The sequence below is a fragment of the Hoplias malabaricus genome, chromosome 13, assembly GCF_029633855.1.
Source record: "Hoplias malabaricus isolate fHopMal1 chromosome 13, fHopMal1.hap1, whole genome shotgun sequence".
In the NCBI taxonomy this organism is placed as follows: domain Eukaryota; kingdom Metazoa; phylum Chordata; class Actinopteri; order Characiformes; family Erythrinidae; genus Hoplias; species Hoplias malabaricus.
In genome coordinates, this window is record NC_089812.1 from 17,050,741 (window position 1) to 17,069,074 (window position 18,334).

Consider the following 18,334-nt stretch of genomic DNA (forward strand, 5'->3'; position numbering starts at 1 on the left):
AGTTTTCTTATATTGCTGCTGGTGCATCCTGACAGTAGTGCGTTACAGTAGTCAAGCATTGAAGTAATAAAGGCATGTACTAATGTTTCTGCGTCCTGCAGGGATAAGGCATTTCTAATCTTAGCAATATTGCGAAGATGTAAAAAAAAGCTGTCCTAGTGATACTGCCTATGTGTTGATCAATGATAAATCCGGGTCAATTATCAATTATGACACCAAGATTTTTTGCTGCTGAACCAGGTTTAACTGGAAAGTCAGTGAGATTTAAAATTAAATCTGATTATTTATATCTTGCCACCTTTGGACCCAGAAGCAGGACCTCTGTTTTGTTGCTGTTTAGAAGGAGGAAGTTACAACATCCAGCCTTTCATGTCATTTCATGTCAGCCTTTCATGTCTGCGAAACAGTGAAAGTTAATATCATGGTTTCTTATAACTGTGCCTAGTGGTAACATGTATAATGTAAATAATAATGGTCCTAAAATAGAGCCTTGCGGAATTCCAAATCTTACTTTAGAAAGAATTTGAATTTAGATTGTTTACTTTTACGAATTGATAATGTTCCCGTAAGTAAGATTTGAACCATAATATGGCTGTCCCTGTAATTCCAACTATGTTTTCTAACCTTTCTAGGAGAATATTGTTGTCTATTTTATCGAAGGCTGCGCTGAGGTCAAGAAGCACCAACAGGGATACGTGGCCTTGATCAGAGGCAAGAAGAAGATCATTTGTTATCTTGACTAGAGCTGTCTCTGTACTATGATGTGGCCTGAATCCAGATTGGAATTTTTCATATATATGATTCTTATGTACATATGAACTAATTTGTTGGGCCACGGCTTTTTCTAAGATCTTGGATAGAAATGGCAGATTAGAAATAGGCCTGTGTATAGACCTGTGTATGTGAATAGACAGTGTACAAGCATCAAGATTTGGTTTCTTAATCATAGGTTTAATAACTGCTAGTTTAAAAGCTTTGGGTACATGGCCCAGGCTAAGAGATGAGTTTACTATAGTTAAAAGAGGATTGATAATAGCTGGTAGTACTTCTTTGAGTAATTTTGTGGGAATTGCATCGTGTGCAAGTTGTACAGTTTGCGGAGGTGATAATCTTCTCAAGTTCTAACTGTGGGAGTGAGTAAAAGGTTTCAAGTGTTTCTTTTACAATTACATTATGTTTTATATCAGTCACATCGGGTGGCAGCCAGCTTGGATTTAATCCTGTGGCTTGAGTTTGTTGTCCAATATTCTCAATTTTATTATTAAAAAACTCCATAAAATCTTTACTGGTGAGAGTTCCTGGAATTAGTTCGGAACCTGCTTGATTTTTTGTAGTTCTGGAAAACACACTAAACAGTACTCTTGGATTATTTTTTATTATTGGAAATCAGCGAGGCCAGATATGCTGAGCGAGCTTTAGTGAGGGCATTTCTATACTCTATAAGGCTGTCCTTCCAGGCAGAATGGAACACTTCCAGCTTGGTTGATCGCCATTTCCGCTCTAGTTTCCGTGACTCCACTCGACAGGTTGGCTCATTTTGTTTCTGTAGTTGGCTTTATCGTTGTTAGTAATGAGGCCCACCACTGTTGTGGCATGACAGTAAACTTGATGATGTGGTTGGTGCTGTAGCTAGGTGTACAGTCGTGGGTCAACAGGGTGAAGAGCAGCGGGCTGAGCACACATCCTTGTGGGGCCCCTGTGATCAGCATGATGGTCCTGGAGGTTGTGTTGCCAGCCCACCCATACTGTGGCCTTCCTGTAAGAAAGTCCAGCACCCAGTTACAGAGTGAGGTGTTGAGTCCAAGATGTCTGGGTTTTTGTATTAGTTGATGGGAAATAATTGTGTTATATGCTGAGCTGTAATCCAAGAACAGCATCTGCACGTCCAGGTGAGTGAGGGCTGTGTGAAGAGCAACAGAGATAGCATCCTCTGTGGATCTATTTAATCTATAGGCAAACTAAAACGGGTCTTGGGAGGGAGAAGGCACTTTATGACAATAGAAGTCAGAGCGATGGGCAAATAGTCGTTATAGCTGGATGAGAGGAGCTTCTTTGGCACCGGTAAGATGTTTGTAATTTTGAGACATGCAGGAACAACAGCTTGGTTCAAGGAGATATTGCGGAAATTTCTGACTATAATCTGAATCATTTTTTTCTACAAAATTTCTGACTTTAATCTAAAGCATAAAGAGCAAGTCTAGAAATTGTGCCTGTGTGATGTTTTGAGTATTTTGCAAAATTCAGCATAAATGCACTGAAACTTAGTATTACTCCAGGTTCAGGTAAACAAGTCATTTACTCCCAAGTTTGCACTACTTTTTGTGCAAACTTGGGACTTTTGTGCAAACTTTTAGAATTACTAAATAAGGTTCATACAACAAACACAGTGTCTGAAAACCACAGCATGCAAATCAACTGATGATGCCTAGGTTAGAGTCTGGCCAGTACTCGAATGGACAACCTCATAGAAAAGCTTGCCTGGCTTCTGGATGTGTTTTTGGTGAGGGCTCAGGTCTTTATTGATTCCAAAGCCCAAGTGCAATAATGGAGTCCCTCATGTACTTAACTGCATAAAAGATGGCTGGACATTTCCTCAAAAAAGAGTGGTTCCCATCCTGAAGAAGCCCATGCTGGATAGCTCAGATGTCAGCAGCTACCATATCATTCCTTTCTTTCCTTTCAAAAATGATTGAAAATACAATATATAACCAATTGTCCTTCTTTCTCACCCAGAAACAGCTGGATTCCTGTAGCCGCCTGCATCATATTTAAAACTTTATAACTTGCCTACAAAGTCAAGAATGGACCAACTCCTCCTTAACTTACCTGGTCAACAGATTATCTGTACCTTGAGCCAAACCTGACCCACCATCCATCAAGACACATGGGAGACCAACGCCAAGACTCCTCTATGTCCCAGGACCCAGAGGAATGAACTCCCACTCTCCAAGTCCATGTACATTTTACTAGTTTGATTCTTAAACTGAACGTAGAATGAGAGAAACGAAAAAACTGCTTGTTTGTTCATTTTCCATTTCAACACACAAAGAGAGAAATGAGAATTGAGTCTGTTTTTTTTTTTTGTTTTGTTTTCCCGTTTCTGTCTCCAAAACGAACATATGATTCATTATTTTAATTGGGAAAGGTGGGCGGGTTTTTACTTCATTGGTCCATCTGAGAGATGGCCTGTTCTTTAACGTCACTGGGTGCTGTGTTGAGCGGCTCTCCGCAGTTAAAATAAATAGACGTCAGGGGACCTGTGCGCAGGCACACATATTATTTGTTTGTAAATATATGTGTATTCCATAAAATATTATTGCTATTATTTTATTCATTTTTGTCTTTTTTTTTTCTAAGAAATCATCATTACATAAATTTTCATTAAATTAAGCATTATGAGGTGAAAGTGCTCCTAGTTTTAATTATAAAAAATGAGCATGGGAATGTTTCTATTATCTGGTATTATAATTCAGCCACAGCATATGATAGATGTTATGTTTTATATTACTGTTATTGTTATTATTATTGTTGTTGTGGCTATTGTTGAGGAGAAATCTGAGTCAAGCACTCTCCAGTTTATTTAGACATTCACAGTAGTATATTCAGGTTCAGATTCAATTTATTCTGAATCTGAATATACTACCGTGAATGTCTAAATAAATATATAGGGCATTTGTCACGTACACTTTTCCTGTTACCCTCGCATCATGTCTCAGAATACTCCTCAAGTATGGAGGGTTTTTTTTTGACAATAAATAATTAATAATTGTGAGAATTAAATTAATAAAGTAATGATTAATTATAAAGATAATTCAATGTTTCATTTAATTATAACATTTTGAAATTAAATTGTAAATTATTTTGTGTGACTTATTTAATTATTATTTATATGTGTTTGACATATTGCATTAATTGTGTTATTTAAACATCATCCATCAGGGCAGCACGGCAGGTAGTGTCGCCGTCACACAGTTCCAAGATCCTGAGGTTGTGGGTTCGAGCCCCTGGTTTCCTCCCACGGTCGAAAAGCACCCATTGGTAGGTGGATTGGTTACTCAAAAAGTGTCCATAGGTGTGAGTGTGTGTTGCCCTGTGAAGGACTGTTCCCACCTTGCGCTCTTTGATTCCAGGTAGGCTCCAGACCCACCATGACCCTGAACTGGAAAAGCGGTTACAGACAATGAATGAACATCATCCATCATCTGTAACATTGATCCTAACCATAATTGATGAGTAATCTGAGACATGATGCAAGGGTAACAGAAAAAGTTTGTGACAAACGCCATATACTGCTGTGAATGTCTAAATAAACTGGAGATTGGAGTTAATGCTTGACACTGTGTCTTTATTCCTCAGATTTCTCCTCGGGCCTGTGTAACATTTTGGAAATTTGTCTTCCTTTCAGGTGGCACTTAGACAATAGCCACAACAACAATAATCATAATATAATTATAATAGTAATATAAAACTTAACATAATAATAACTATACTACATAACTTAACTACAATGTATTATTCTGTTGTTGAATTATAATACCACATGTAGCGGCTTGACCTTATTCGAGCTCGTTATGCTTAATAGTGATTTAACTAATGATAATAATTACTATTATTATGATTGATGTAATTAATGACAAAAACATTAACAATTAATTAGAGAGAGTGAATACTGTCACTGCTACGTGAGTTCTTCAGGATTTTCAGACTCTTAATGAACAAACTCCATATACTGTTACTTCAAATAATGGAAATATTTTATTAAGAGAAAAGAGAATATTTAATTAACATAGCACAATCTCAAAATTTTACAGCATCAATGCAGGTGAAACCGATTTTAATTTAACGATAGGCTAGGCGATAAGGCTTGTGACTAATGTGTTGCTAAATGAGATTAAATTAATGTATAAATTTATCAAGAGACTTAATTAAGCATCAGCTTCTGAAAAATTAGTAATTTATGCTTGCTTACTCTTGTCGCTGTTATAACCAAGCCGTTGGGTCTAGCAGATTCAATCTCCGTTCTCTGGGTCTGGGCTTCCTGTCCTCCCCATGTCACTGAAGGTAGGCTTGTTAGGGAAGGTATTCCTTCCAGGATGAGTCAGCCACTCTTGGCCTTAGACGGTGTGACATCGGTCGGGGGATTCCCTTCACAGAGGACTGCTGGCCTGGCTGGATTGTCCCCGGAGTGAGAGGGGCGTCGAAGAGTAGCTCGCTGTTTCCTCAAATCCTCAGAAGCGACGCCCTCAGAAGTCAGAGTATAACGCTAACATATCAGCTATCAACTAATCTCAGGGGTGGTATCTTATTCTGGCCAAAATAAGTTTCACCTGCTTTGATCAGTCGTAAAATTAAAGCTTTGATTGGGCGACAAACACAAATAAACAAAGAAAAGATTACGGACAACTGCTCGACGTTACTCTGTAGTTTCTGTATCACACTGCTAACTGGCACAAGGCGTCCCTTGGTAGTTGCGTGAGGTCCTTCGTTAGAGTCTTTTTGAAGAAGCGTCTTGTCGGCTTAAAGAAGAAGAAGAGGAGCGTCGCAAGCTAAGTGAAGAGAGAGCGACGTGAGGAGCGTAAAAGAGTGAAGCGAAAAGAGAGGTAAGACTGAACAGAGCGAGCTTAGAGCTGGGCACTCCTTTTTCAGATGTGGCGCGGTCACGCCCATTTGGGAGGTCTCCTTTCTTTGATTGGATCCTGGGTCTGAGGCTCACGTGACTTGTTTCACGTTTCAGAGAGAGGAAAGAGTCACATATACTGGATAATCATAGAATAATGACTAAGGTAAAATACTTATACGTACTTGGGGTATAGCATAATGTGTGTCCTGGATTATTTTTTATCAAATATCCATGTATTTATATATCTTGAGTATGTTACAATTACATCCATTACAATATTATGCTAGATGTTTCCCAGTAAACATTTAGCCGTTGATTCAACGTTGAAATAACATACTTGACTGTTGTCTAATCAACGTTTTCTTAAGGTTGAAAATGAAATTTGAAAAGATGTCCAAACACAGACGTTGAAAAGACGACTAAAAAAGTCACATTAAAGACGTCCTTTTAAAGCCATTATTTCAACGTTGAAATCACGTACCTAAATGTCATTCAATCAGGGTTTTTTTAAGGTTGAAAATGAAAGTTGAAAAGACGTCCAAAAAAAGTCACATTAAAGACGTCCTTTTAAAGCCGTTATTTCAACGTTGAAAGCACGTACCTAAATGTCGTTCAATCAGCGTTTTTTTAAGTTTGAAAATGAAAGTTGAAAAGACGACTAAAAAAGTCACATTAAAGACGTCCTTTTAAAGCCGTTATTTCAACGCTGAAATCACGTACCTAAATGTCATTCAATAAACATTGAATTAAAGTTGAAAAGACAACCAAACAAACTTTGAAAAGACGAGTAACAGAGTCACATTACAAATGTACTTTCAAAGTACAGTAGGTTCCTTTAAGAATTTAATGGTTCAGACTGGATTTTAATGGTGTCTACATCTAATAGTTTTCATCATGTAACCCATGTAACTATGGTTCCTAATAGTTTATCCATTATTTCTTTTAATAGTTTCCATTATGTAACACTTCTATTAGTATTTAATTGTACCTGTCAGTTCATAATCCCAGTTGGAAAAAACATTTCACCCATAGGTAAAAGCAAAATATTTATAAACATATTGGCAAATTTTTGTAATTAGCCCAAAATATGTGACTCAAACATGGCATACATGTATAAATGTATATATATATATAAATAAATAAATAAATTATACCTATATATATATATATATATATAAAGAAAATATAAAAAATTATATTCTGTATTCAATTACACATGTAAATGAAACAAAAATTTGCATACTAAGATAATGATGTACAGATTTGAACAAAGTACAAAGTATAGAGTGTACAAAAGCTTGTCACTGGGGCTGTACCTCTTTTAGGTACAATACAGTACCTTTCAGTATTCTTTTATGTAGTCATGTCTTTGTATTAGTTAATGTACTTGGAACCATAAGGGGCTAAAATGTATCATTAACATTAGCTTTATATATACCACCCCAGTGACAAACCATTTTGTACCCTGTGGTGACTAAAGTGTACCAGAATTATTAACAAATATTCATAATGGGCGGCAATGTGGCGCAGTCACACAGCTCCAGGGACCTGGAGGTTATGGGTTCGATTCTGTGAGGAGTTGGTTTGTTCTCCCTGTGTCCACGTGGGTTTCCTCAGGGTGCTCCGGTTTCCTCCCACAGTCCAAAATCACATGTTGGTAGGTGGATTGGCGACCTTCCATAATCAACAGTGTACGAAACAATTACTTATTGTAATTGCAAAATCAAAAATATAGAAATTTTTAAATGAATAAAAATCCACCTGAAGAGGAAATACACAAAACTGACATTTTAATATATACATTAAATTTTACCTTTTTTTTAATTTATCTATTTAACCCAATACATTTAATTAATAAAAATATGACAGTGGAAGGAAAATTATTGCTTGTGTTTTCAGTATACATCTTCTGTTACAATGAAACTTGAAAATAGTGTACTGGCAGTCATATACCACAGGTCATACTGTACATGTCCACGCACAGGCCAGTGTGTTGTTTGAGTTTGGCAAAGGTAAACTTTCTATGCAGAAATTGTGTGCATGAAAGGTTTAGTACAGGAGGTTGATCACTCGAGTCACACTCTGCAACTCCATGTTTAAAATGCATCTCTGGAGAAATGTCATGATGTTTTCAAGTGTGCAGGGTATTCAATTTTGAAGTTGTGATACATACAGGTGTTTGTGAAGAAGGCATCATCTACTGCACTATGACAGCAAACCTCAACTCAGCTTTCACCACACACTGGCTTCCTCTGGAAACACCAGTTTCCCAGTCCTGATATTTCAGGTGGATTATCAGATATAATGTTGTAGGTTCACCCTACAGAAAAACAGAAATAGACTTGGCATGACACACTAAGACATAATACTGACTTTCCATTGACTGTGACTATTTCAGTTGGTGTGGCAACAGTTTACTTTATCATACTTAATGAGGGGGTCAGAGTTGTAAGTCAAGAAAAACAAGTTTATTCTTGAAGTCAATGCCTATACATCATGAAGAAAAATGATTTAATAATGATCCCATACCTATTAACTATTAATTTATATTGGTGCCCCCCTTTGGAGTTTGGTGTTTTCTTACTGTGTCTGTATGGGTTTCCTCTGTGTGCTCCTGGTTTCCTCCCATGATCCAAACACACATTGGCAGGTGGATTGGCTACTCAAAAGTTTCCATTGTGTGAGTGCGTGAATGAAATTGTGTGAGTGTGGTTCCCTGTGAAGGACTAGTGCCCTGTCTAGGGTGTGTTCCCACCTTGCGCAGAGTGACTTCAGGTAGTATGTAAATATTTGGTACCCATCACAACCTTGAACTGGACAAGCAGACAATGAATGAAAGCACATGTAGTGGAGTATGGACCGGATAACGAGATGAGGAAATCAAAATGAAGAAAGGAAAAGTTTTGAATTAAAACTTTTCCATTCTGATCAGGACCTTCGTCTGGTCCCGAATCCAACATTCCACAGAATTGTGTGTGTGTCTGCGACCGAATTAACATTCCACAAACCGCAGGGGGACAAAGACCCTGCAGCCCCCCCACACACACGCACGCACAAGACACCTGGCCCCCGGCCCCCTTCCTCTCTTCAGGAACTAAAGATAACAAGTTTATAATGCTCCTAAGAAACAGGAACCTCAAACAAAGAGGGGAGTTATAATCCCGTTTTATGACGAAGTGGCACCTCAATGTCTCTCGTTATCTCTCACGGGAATCAGCAGATGGTTAGAAGGGGTGACCTCGGTTTGAACCCCCGTTGACTCATCCACACCGAACCAACGACATGGCTCAACAGCGACCCCAAATGGACACTGGCGAAACTACGCCTCTCTCGGGGTCGCCTAAACAATAGCGAAAATAAAATCAAAATTCTGATTAATATGCATGAACAATATGTGTTAATGTCACTCTCTGTGTCCTCAGATCAACGTCCACCTTCTAATGAAATGATGTGTGTTACTGTTTCTATCATGAAAGGAAGTTTCTGTCTCTGATTAGAAAAACGGATTAATGTTTTTCTAACATATCATTGTAAATGGGATGCAAACACAACGCACCCAAGATGAAATCTTATGTAAATGTTTGATATTAATAATCGAGGACGCTCATTGTTGTATATTACTAACATGTATAAGAAATTTCAATATGCGAAATTTATATTCCTTCTGTGTGAATCTCTGATTCAAACTCCCCCTCCTCTCTCTCTCGTGAGAGTCACGTGAGCCTCAGACTCGCCACCCAATCAAAGAAAACACACCTCCCATTAGGGTTCGACCGCGCTGGCTTTGAAAAGAAGTTCAGCTCGTCACATCAGATCAGAAAAAGGAGATCAAGAAAGACATCAGGAGAGATTGGTAGAGAGACTAGTTGAGAGAACAACACAGGAAGAAGTGGAGAGAACAACACAGTTCGCAACAGGAAAAAGAGAGCGTGCAGTTCATCAAGTTCGCCCGTGCAGCTCAGAAGATCGGAAGCTCAACTCAGCTCAACCGCAGCTCAGAAGATCAGAAGCTCAACTCTTAACTTCGTTTCCGCTCTGAACGCCTGCACGCGTTCTCTTTGTTCATCTCTTCAAGCTCCAAACCTCTCCAAGCGAGACGCTTTCTCCTCTTCACGCCGACGAACGAAAACAAAGAAGAACCTTAAAAGACTTCACTAAAGCTCACAAGAGACGTCTTGAATTAGCTAGAGTATGAAGCCTTACTAATACGTCGAGTGATTTGAATATCTCTTTTCTTTAATCGTGTTTATGTTTTATCGCCCAATCTAAGTTTAATCTCACGACTGATCAAAGCAGGTGAACTTATTCGTGGCCAGAGTAAGAAACACCGCCGAGATATAAGAAAGTCGTAGAATAAGTAAGTCTATTGAATTGATTTTCAGTTCTGGATCTGCAGTAACTAGCGAAACTTTTCGTCCAAAACGTCCATATGGTTGGACCCTCCTGCTCAGGACAGTAAGCCAAAGAGAGGATCCTGCCGCCTGCGTCATCACGGTCCGAGTACGCCCGAGGCGACTCAACCGACGAAGAAAGACCTCCACGCTGACTCAGCCTGGAAACTTCCGCGGGAGAACCGCGAAACTAAGTGAGACGCCTTCACTCCCAGGACCTCAGAGAGCCTCTGTACCCAACGAGTGGTGAAAATCGACGAAAAGTAAGCTAAACATACGCATCTCCAGAGCTGAAAATTGAATCAAGTCTCTTGATAAATTTTTGTATTAATTAAACCTCAGTTAGCAACACTTTAGTCACAAGTCAGAGTGCCTAGCTTATCTTTAAAGTCAAATCGGCTTCCCCTGCGTTGATGCCGTGATATTTCAAGATAACGCTATGTTAATTAAATATCCTTCTTTTTGTTAATAAAACTTTCATTGTTTGGAATCAGTGTATACAGTTTGTTCATTAAAATCTCTGAAAATCCTGAAGTACTCACTTAGCTTGACTATTTTCCATTCTCAAACTAATTATTAACGTTTTAATTGCTTAAGCCAATTATAAACTTTAATTAATATCATTAAGTCAAATATCAGAGATCATAAGAGTTTGGATAAGGTCAACGCTATAAACACAAACTATAAATATATATATCAAAAATATATTTATATTTCACGGTGTATGACCAACATACACTACACACAGAAGCCACATTGATGCAATAATTGTTAAATTATTATTTAGGTCAAATGTTTAAATCAAACCTGTAAGCTTTGAAGTCCTCTCTCATCTCAACGTCAGTGTGGCGATGTGTATTTTAGGGAGTACAGCTGTAAATCCATTGCTGAACTGGTGAATTTTGTTCACTGTTAGAGTATGGATTCCATCAACCTCATCAGACAACTGTAAAAACAAAGCAGAACACAATAGATGAAAGCTTTATTATAATAATCCAATAAATTATATCAATAAAGACAATAGTGTAGAGGCAAATAAGATAGAATAAGGAAACAATATTAGACAACTATTAATATAATAGAATATTAATAATGGTCTTACAGTAAAAAACTAATATAAATCTAGTATTATATTATAAATATTATATTAATATGATATATAATATTTTCAGAATTAAAAAAGATGCAAAAATACTTATATGATGTTGGTTCACTTGCTACCAGCACTGGGCATTTGGTGACGATGCTGTTGACTTCCTTGCCTGATAAAATTACCAAAACTTTCAGATCTCTGCAACATTGAAAAGTGGCACATTTTCTAGCTTTTGCTTGAGTGACATATGCAAGGTGTGCTGGAAGATGGACAGTATTGACTCAAAACATGTATGCTTTCATTAATAATCAGACCACAGCAAATACATTTTAAAATATTATTACTAATTCTACAATATAATAAAATACATACTTGCATTAGTGCTCCCCACAACATTTATATTTCACAGTTAAACCTTTGGGATCATGAACATACTCCAAGTTAGTTGGATACCTGAGTGGGAAAAAATTGTCAGTCTAACAAAATATTGTATCATATGTAAATGTTTTGGTGCACCTGATAAAATTATATGTATTGATTTTCTAAGTAAAAGTAATAACAGAGAACAATACATCGATATTTTACACACAACTTCAGATAAAATTACCATCTGATGATTTTCACATATTTGGAAATGCACAAATGTGGCCTGCGCAAATGGTATTGTATGATTTTATTTCCAGCCCAGCACTTCTTTTGATATTTGGTTAACATTTGCATTGTTAGCAAGGTGGCTTGCATGTAACTGCAACCCAGACCTGCTGAAATAAATGTCAAAAACATTACTGTTAATAATGTAATATTACTTTGATTTTTTTATACAGAATGGGTTAACTATTATCCTCATCTACTCCTTCACTTGTCTTCATTGAGATGCTAACCTAGCATAGCTCTTTAAATACTTATACTTTACCAGAATGAGTGAAACTAAAGTTTTATTAAGATTAAATATCACTTACCTCTGAATATACGAGCCTCCTCCGCTGTTTTAGTAATGCCTGCTTCCACAAACCATTGAAAAATCATCCACTGAAACTTATTTTGACGCTGTATTCAAACTCAGAGTAACCGTTATCTGAAGGGGAGGGGCTCTCTCTCTCTCAAACACACACACATTCTCTCTCTCTCTCTCTCTCTCTCTCTTTTAACTGATTTAAAACACATTCCGGACATCCACTGACAATATTAATTTGTCCCAAAATAACCCAGCTAGCAAGGTAGATCTGGGCCGATTCTGGCTCAGGCTCGGCACTGTCGGCTGGCTGCCGTCTCGGCGTGAATGCGGCACGCTGCATCTGGCCCATTTGCGGCTGCACGTTGGCACTGTCGGCTGGCGAGGCGATTGCCATTGCAGTTAGCACACTACACTGATCAGAGCATTTTATTAAATACTGCGTATTAATCGTATGTGGCCCACATCTGAAAATAAAAGAAAATACTGGTAACTGTCTGGAAAACGATGTAATCAATTTTAAATAAAATAATCATTATTTTAACTTGTTAAATGCCATACAGCTATAGGTAAGCTCTGTTAATATTGTAATATTTTAGAATATTGATGTAATGACTGGGACACGAACGACAGAAATGATTATGATAAATAGGGTTAATAAGGAGACGGTGCCGTGCGGAAGGGAGGAAATTTTTATTTAAGTTTTTGAAGACGACAGCTTTAAAATGAATGAACTCTGAATGAGAAAACGGAAGGTGGCAGAAGCGAACCGCTGTAAAAACACAGAAGAAGAAGACGATGAAGATTCGCGCTCTTTTCTGTGACCGCGGCGCGCGAGCAGCTCTCACCGGCCTCAGGGAACAGCTTCATCCCGTAAGTATTTCGATTTAACCTTATATTTTCGGATACATAAGTATTTTGGTATCGCCCAAATGTAGTTAACATCGTTAATGTTCCGTATGTTATTTTATAAACTGATATACGTTACATACCTAATATGACAAACTTTAAAGCTAACCGGTTTAGCTAGCTCTTTTTTTCCCTCTGACATAGAAAACATTGAAATGACATGACAATCGCTCATACATTAGTTATTTTAATTTGAGTAATTATGTGGTTTGATGGTGTATTTTACAAGACAATGTGAGCATTTGTGTGGGTTTTTGTGTCTCACAACTGTATACCTCAGTATAAGAAATAAAACTGCTTAAACACAATAAGGTACATTAAGTAGGTTAAAATACATTCTGAATCTCAGGGCTGGTTTTTGGTGTAATGTAATGTTTTAAATAATAATTCCATAATTTAAATATAATTCCACATACACTAATCCTTTATTAGGCAGTATCAGTGATTTTGGGCTAGTGATTAATGCACTGTAAAAAATCTTCAAATTTAGTTGATTATACTTGAAATAGAGTGTTGGGAATAGAACTCAATTGTGTGAGAGTTCATCTAACTCGAAATGTATTGTTCTGATCAACCTGTAGGCACAACATAAAAAAAAATGTGTTGAGAAAATTTGTTCAAGTTACTGATCAAGATAAACCTGCGCATGCTCTGTTCTAGTCATGCGCATGCTCAGTGGGATGTTCGGGAATACGCGCGAAGGACGGTTGATTTCTCTATGTTGTGGCTCGAAGTTTGGAGAAGTTCAAGATTGAGGTAAATAAATAGTTCACAAAGCATTTTAAAGTTACGTTTCTAGTTTTAACACTATCTTAAAGCCATGAATATGTGAGGGAAATTGCCGTGGCATTGTTATTTTAGCTAACTTTGCCACCTCGACGGTAGCCATGCAAAGTTTGATTATGAGCCGTTTGTTTAATTTAATCAAATGCCCAATGTAACAGACTCAAACAGGCTGTGTAAAAAGCCTGAGCGATTTTTTTAAGTTCTATTTTGAAAATGTTAAGTTAGCATCTTGTTGGCTGGCTTTTTTCTGTTCCACCTTATATACTGGAGTAGGTAACGTTATATTGAGCCTCCTCAGTGTTTGCTGAGCTGTTTAAGGTAGAACGGAAAATTCAGGAAGATGTCTACAACTACGCTCCTTTTGTCTGATATCATTTATATGAAGGCAGCAGGGTGTTATTACAAGATTAAGCCATAAAAGATACAAAAATAGCCGTATTGCCTGAATCGGTTCAACAGATGCACAGACATGAATCAGTTTGTTAAAAAGTTTCTCATTACTTTTCCACATTAGGAATAGGCTTAAATAGTGTTCAGACCTACTATTTGTTTTTTGTTTTGCTTTTAAAAAGTTCGTAGGTGTCTAACAGCACTAGTACTATACCTAACACTATACCTAGCAACGTCTGTTTATCAAAACATTTAGCTAAATGTAACATATATATATAATGTGTGTGTGTGTAAATAAATTACAAACACATTAAATAACGTTACATCGTTTGTGGTTCTGTAATTGCATTTACAATCTATACTTGTGTACAATGACAATACTAACACTAATATTGTTTTCATTTTTAAGGGAAAAAGGGATACATTAAATGAAGTGGAAAATCTGCTCTTTCACAAGCCAAGACCCGGATGTTCGGTTGAAGCACCACAGAGTACGCCACGGATTCCATGGTACACGCTGGCCCTGTTTTCACTCCAATTGTGTGTGTTCCTTTATAACAGGTGGTTCCTTGAGATGTCATCTTCAAAATGTCATAGCAAAGTATCTACATGTCACCAAAAGTTCTACCTTCAAATGTGAGCTTTGTGATTACAAAGATGTTTGCGATATAACCCTGCAGGGCTGAGTGAGGATTCCTTGGATGAAGAGAGAAAGGCAATGAGGGCTGAGATGGATAAAAAGGGTCCAAACATGAGTTGGAGCGAACCTTTTTTTTTACGGAAGGAGGTTGTTAAGAAGGAACCTTTGGTTGGTCTGGTTCGAGAATGTTGGCCAGCACTGTTCTTGGAGAGTCAGGTGAGTAGTGTGTTTGTTTGCTGTACTTGTGACTCTGGCCCATTTCAGCCTATTTTTCTTTTTATAGTTTTTGTAGGATTGTTTCACACTGCAAAACCTAGTGTGAACCAATCTAGTTTACTTGTCTAAAATGATACTTAACTTTTTTTCCCCAAACAGTTCCAAACTCTTATAATGCGAAGTCATCAGCTGTTTGGATTATTTATTTATTTACTTTTTTTTTTTTTTTTTTTACTTATTTACTTATTAACCAAGAAGCGTACAGCATTGTCTAACCACAGTAATGTTATTTAAAGGCAACAAGTTTTATCGCACACAACACTTGTCATGAAAGCGTCCCAAAAGAGGGCTATTTTTTTGGCCTTGGGATGACGGGATGGTTTTAGTCTGGATCCCTGCATAACTATTATCAACTTAACCAGTGTTTGTCTACAAATGTACAGGCTCTGTACATAATGACTGATAATCTGTATTCTCTATTGTTTACTCTTCTCTCTCTCTCTCTCTCTCTAGATATGCAGTGAGTTTTGTAGAATAACTGCCATCAACCTGAAGAGTCAGTTGCATGGTGCACTGGACACATGTGCCAAAACACCTTAAACTGTACAGGAATAGAATGCAGCCTTTGGAAGAGATGTGCAGGCCATTCTTGATAATCTAGATGAAAAGATTTGTTGCTTATTTTAAGCACATTTGTTTCTACTGCATTTCAACATGATTGGGGCACAGGGATTGGAGGCCGAATAGACTACAGGTCATTGTGTGAAGGCTGTATAGTGTTGTATAATTATTCAATTTTGCCTTCAAATTTATTGCATTCAAAATTATTGTACAGTATTTCTAACTCACTTTTTTTTTTAATGATTGCCATTTTTTCCCCCTTTTAGACATCGGTTATATTGAAAACGGTAGAAGCCTATTTACTGAGAGAAATAAAATAAACAAAAGCATGTGAAGTAGTTTATTTTTGGAGCTGTGAAGTTAGTTAAATTTTTCAAAATTAACTATGAACATGAACTAATTCATTTTCTTTATGTAAAGATGGACTGCAGTAAGAAAACTAGTGGGGCAGTGAATAATGCAGGTGGGCAGGGAGAAAAGCAGATAGGAGGTTAATTCAAGTTTAGATGAGATCTTTAGCATCAGTTGTAGCATAATCGTTTGTAATATAACCTGATAATCTTTTACATTTGAAGTTCTGTAGTTAATGAATCTGCATGCATAAGCAGTTTAGTTTTTCAATATTTTTATAGAAAATATATTGAAGAGAACAGAACATGTACATAATCTCTATATGTTTAATTATAGAGCTGGAATTCAACAAGGAGTACAACTGAGGTGACTACACTTGAGTGTTCTTGCACTACAATGCACATCCTGAAGATCCCTGTTGTCCAGGCTTCCAGAGATGAGGATATGGCTGATATTTCCATCATTGTTGAGGGCAGTGAGGTATTGACAAAGCGTGACAACACAGCAGAGGCTTGCAAACTGTTGATCAAACTGATGTGTGCCATGAATAAGTGTCAAATGTATACTATTGTTATATGGCCTTAGCATAGTATATTTTTAAAGAAAAGTCTGAATTTAAATGGCAGTTCTTAGGGTGTAAAACCAATTGGGTTTTTTTTTTTTTTTTTTTTTTTTTTTTTAAAAACAGTATTTGAATGTTAATTGGATTTAGGAAATCATGACACTGCCAATTTCAAATTTCAATGCCAGTTACAAATATATTTTCTATGTATTGATTTTATGTACTATTTGTATACATTGCAATTGCTATATGTTTCCATTGTTTAAAGGTTTTCATATGTTGTCATTGTGGTGGTACCCTCAATTGTACATATTTGTACATTTAATGAGGGAACATGATTATATTATAATTGTAGATTTTAAAATGTGTTGATTTCATACACCCTGTTTCATCTCCAGGACTTTTATTATGTTTTTTGTTATATGACATTTCCATAATGAAATACTACAAACGTGTCTCCCAACGGAGAAGAGAATGCAATGTACCTTTAAGTAACAAAACTGGACTTTTAAACACTTGTACCTTTTAGTGACCAATAATGTACCTTTTTCTTTTTTCCTGAGAGTGTAAGTTATTTACTAAAGCAATAATTTCACCATAAACCTGATTGTACCCTTTTCTGAGGGAAGGGAAGGGAGGGGTGTGTGTGTGCGTGCGTGCGGCGTATAGAAATAAACTATTAAAACCGATAATGAGCCAGCTCTGGGCTGCGTCTGGCACTAATGGCGTGCTTCTGGCTCAAACTCGGCCGTGGTCTGGTTATCGCGATTTAGTTATGGCTTGCCAGACTAGGGCCGAGTCATTTGAGCCGCGCCTCAGCCACAACACTCGGCCGAGAGTTTCCCAGACTCGGGCCAGAACTATCGACCCACCCTACAGCCGTACATCACGGCCAAGACAATGCCGACTCCGCGTGCCGGCATCGGGCCAAGTGTTTTTGTTCCGGCGTGCGTGATTCGGCCCGAGTGTGGGCCGATACAATTTTGCTAGCTGGGAGCAGACACATTTTGGACACCCACTGACGTTAACTGGTCCTGAAGTAACTGACTTGTTTAAAACGCATTTTAGACGTCCACTGATGTTATCAGTTCGTCCCAAAATAACTGACTTGTTTTAAATGCCTTTCGGACGTCCACTGATGTTAGCAATTGGTCCCGAAATAACAGACTTGTTTTCAATGCATTTTGGACGTCCATTGACGTTATCAATTGGTCCCGAAATAACTGACTTGTTTTCAGCGCATTTCGGACGTCCATTGACGTTGTCATTGGTCCCGAAATGACTGACTTGTTTTCAATGCATTTCGGACGTCCATTGACCTTATCAATTGGTCCCGAAATAAGGGACTTGTTTTCAACGCATTTCAGACGTCCATTGATGTTATCAATTGGTCCCGAAATGACGGACTTGTTTTCAACGCATTTCGGATGTCCATTGACGTTTTCAATTGGTCCTGAAATAACTGACTTGTTTTCAATTAATTTTGGACGTCCACTGACGTTTAAAATATGTCCTTGATGGACCGACTACTTTTAGACCTTTTTTGAACGTCCAGGGACGTCCCTTGTTTACTGGGTTAGAAACTAATTCGTTTTCCTAAACAGAGACAGAAATTTTCCTTCATGATTGAAACAGTAATACACCTCACTTCATTAGTTAGTAGACATTCACTTGAGAATAAGAGGGCAGCAGTAATACATATTTGCATAAAACATGTTCATCAACACCCGATGTCCGTTATGCATTTAGAAGGTGGCAGGGCGAAACGTGATTTTGCAAACGTCCACTTGGGGGCACTGTTGG

At 37.6% G+C, this 18,334-nt stretch overlaps 2 long non-coding RNA genes across 3 annotated transcripts; one reads left to right on the plus strand and one right to left on the minus strand.

Moving 5' to 3' along the window:
* Nucleotides 1-7,515: 7,515 nt before the first annotated feature.
* LOC136664314 (uncharacterized) lies at nucleotides 7,516-11,779 on the minus strand. The gene is made up of 5 exons (XR_010795114.1): nucleotides 11,712-11,779; nucleotides 11,477-11,557; nucleotides 11,207-11,302; nucleotides 10,819-10,957; nucleotides 7,516-7,940 (listed from the first exon to the last, which is right to left on the minus strand). It is a non-coding gene; the product is annotated as an uncharacterized lncRNA (long non-coding RNA).
* Nucleotides 11,780-12,763: 984 nt separating this feature from the next.
* LOC136665352 (uncharacterized) lies at nucleotides 12,764-17,070 on the plus strand. 2 transcript variants are annotated; one of them, XR_010795235.1, is made up of 5 exons: nucleotides 12,764-12,929; nucleotides 13,626-13,721; nucleotides 14,551-14,702; nucleotides 14,822-14,997; nucleotides 15,511-17,070. It is a non-coding gene; the product is annotated as an uncharacterized lncRNA (long non-coding RNA). The 2 variants fall into 2 exon arrangements; XR_010795234.1 differs by having other exon boundaries at nucleotides 14,551-14,651.
* Nucleotides 17,071-18,334: the final 1,264 nt, after the last annotated feature.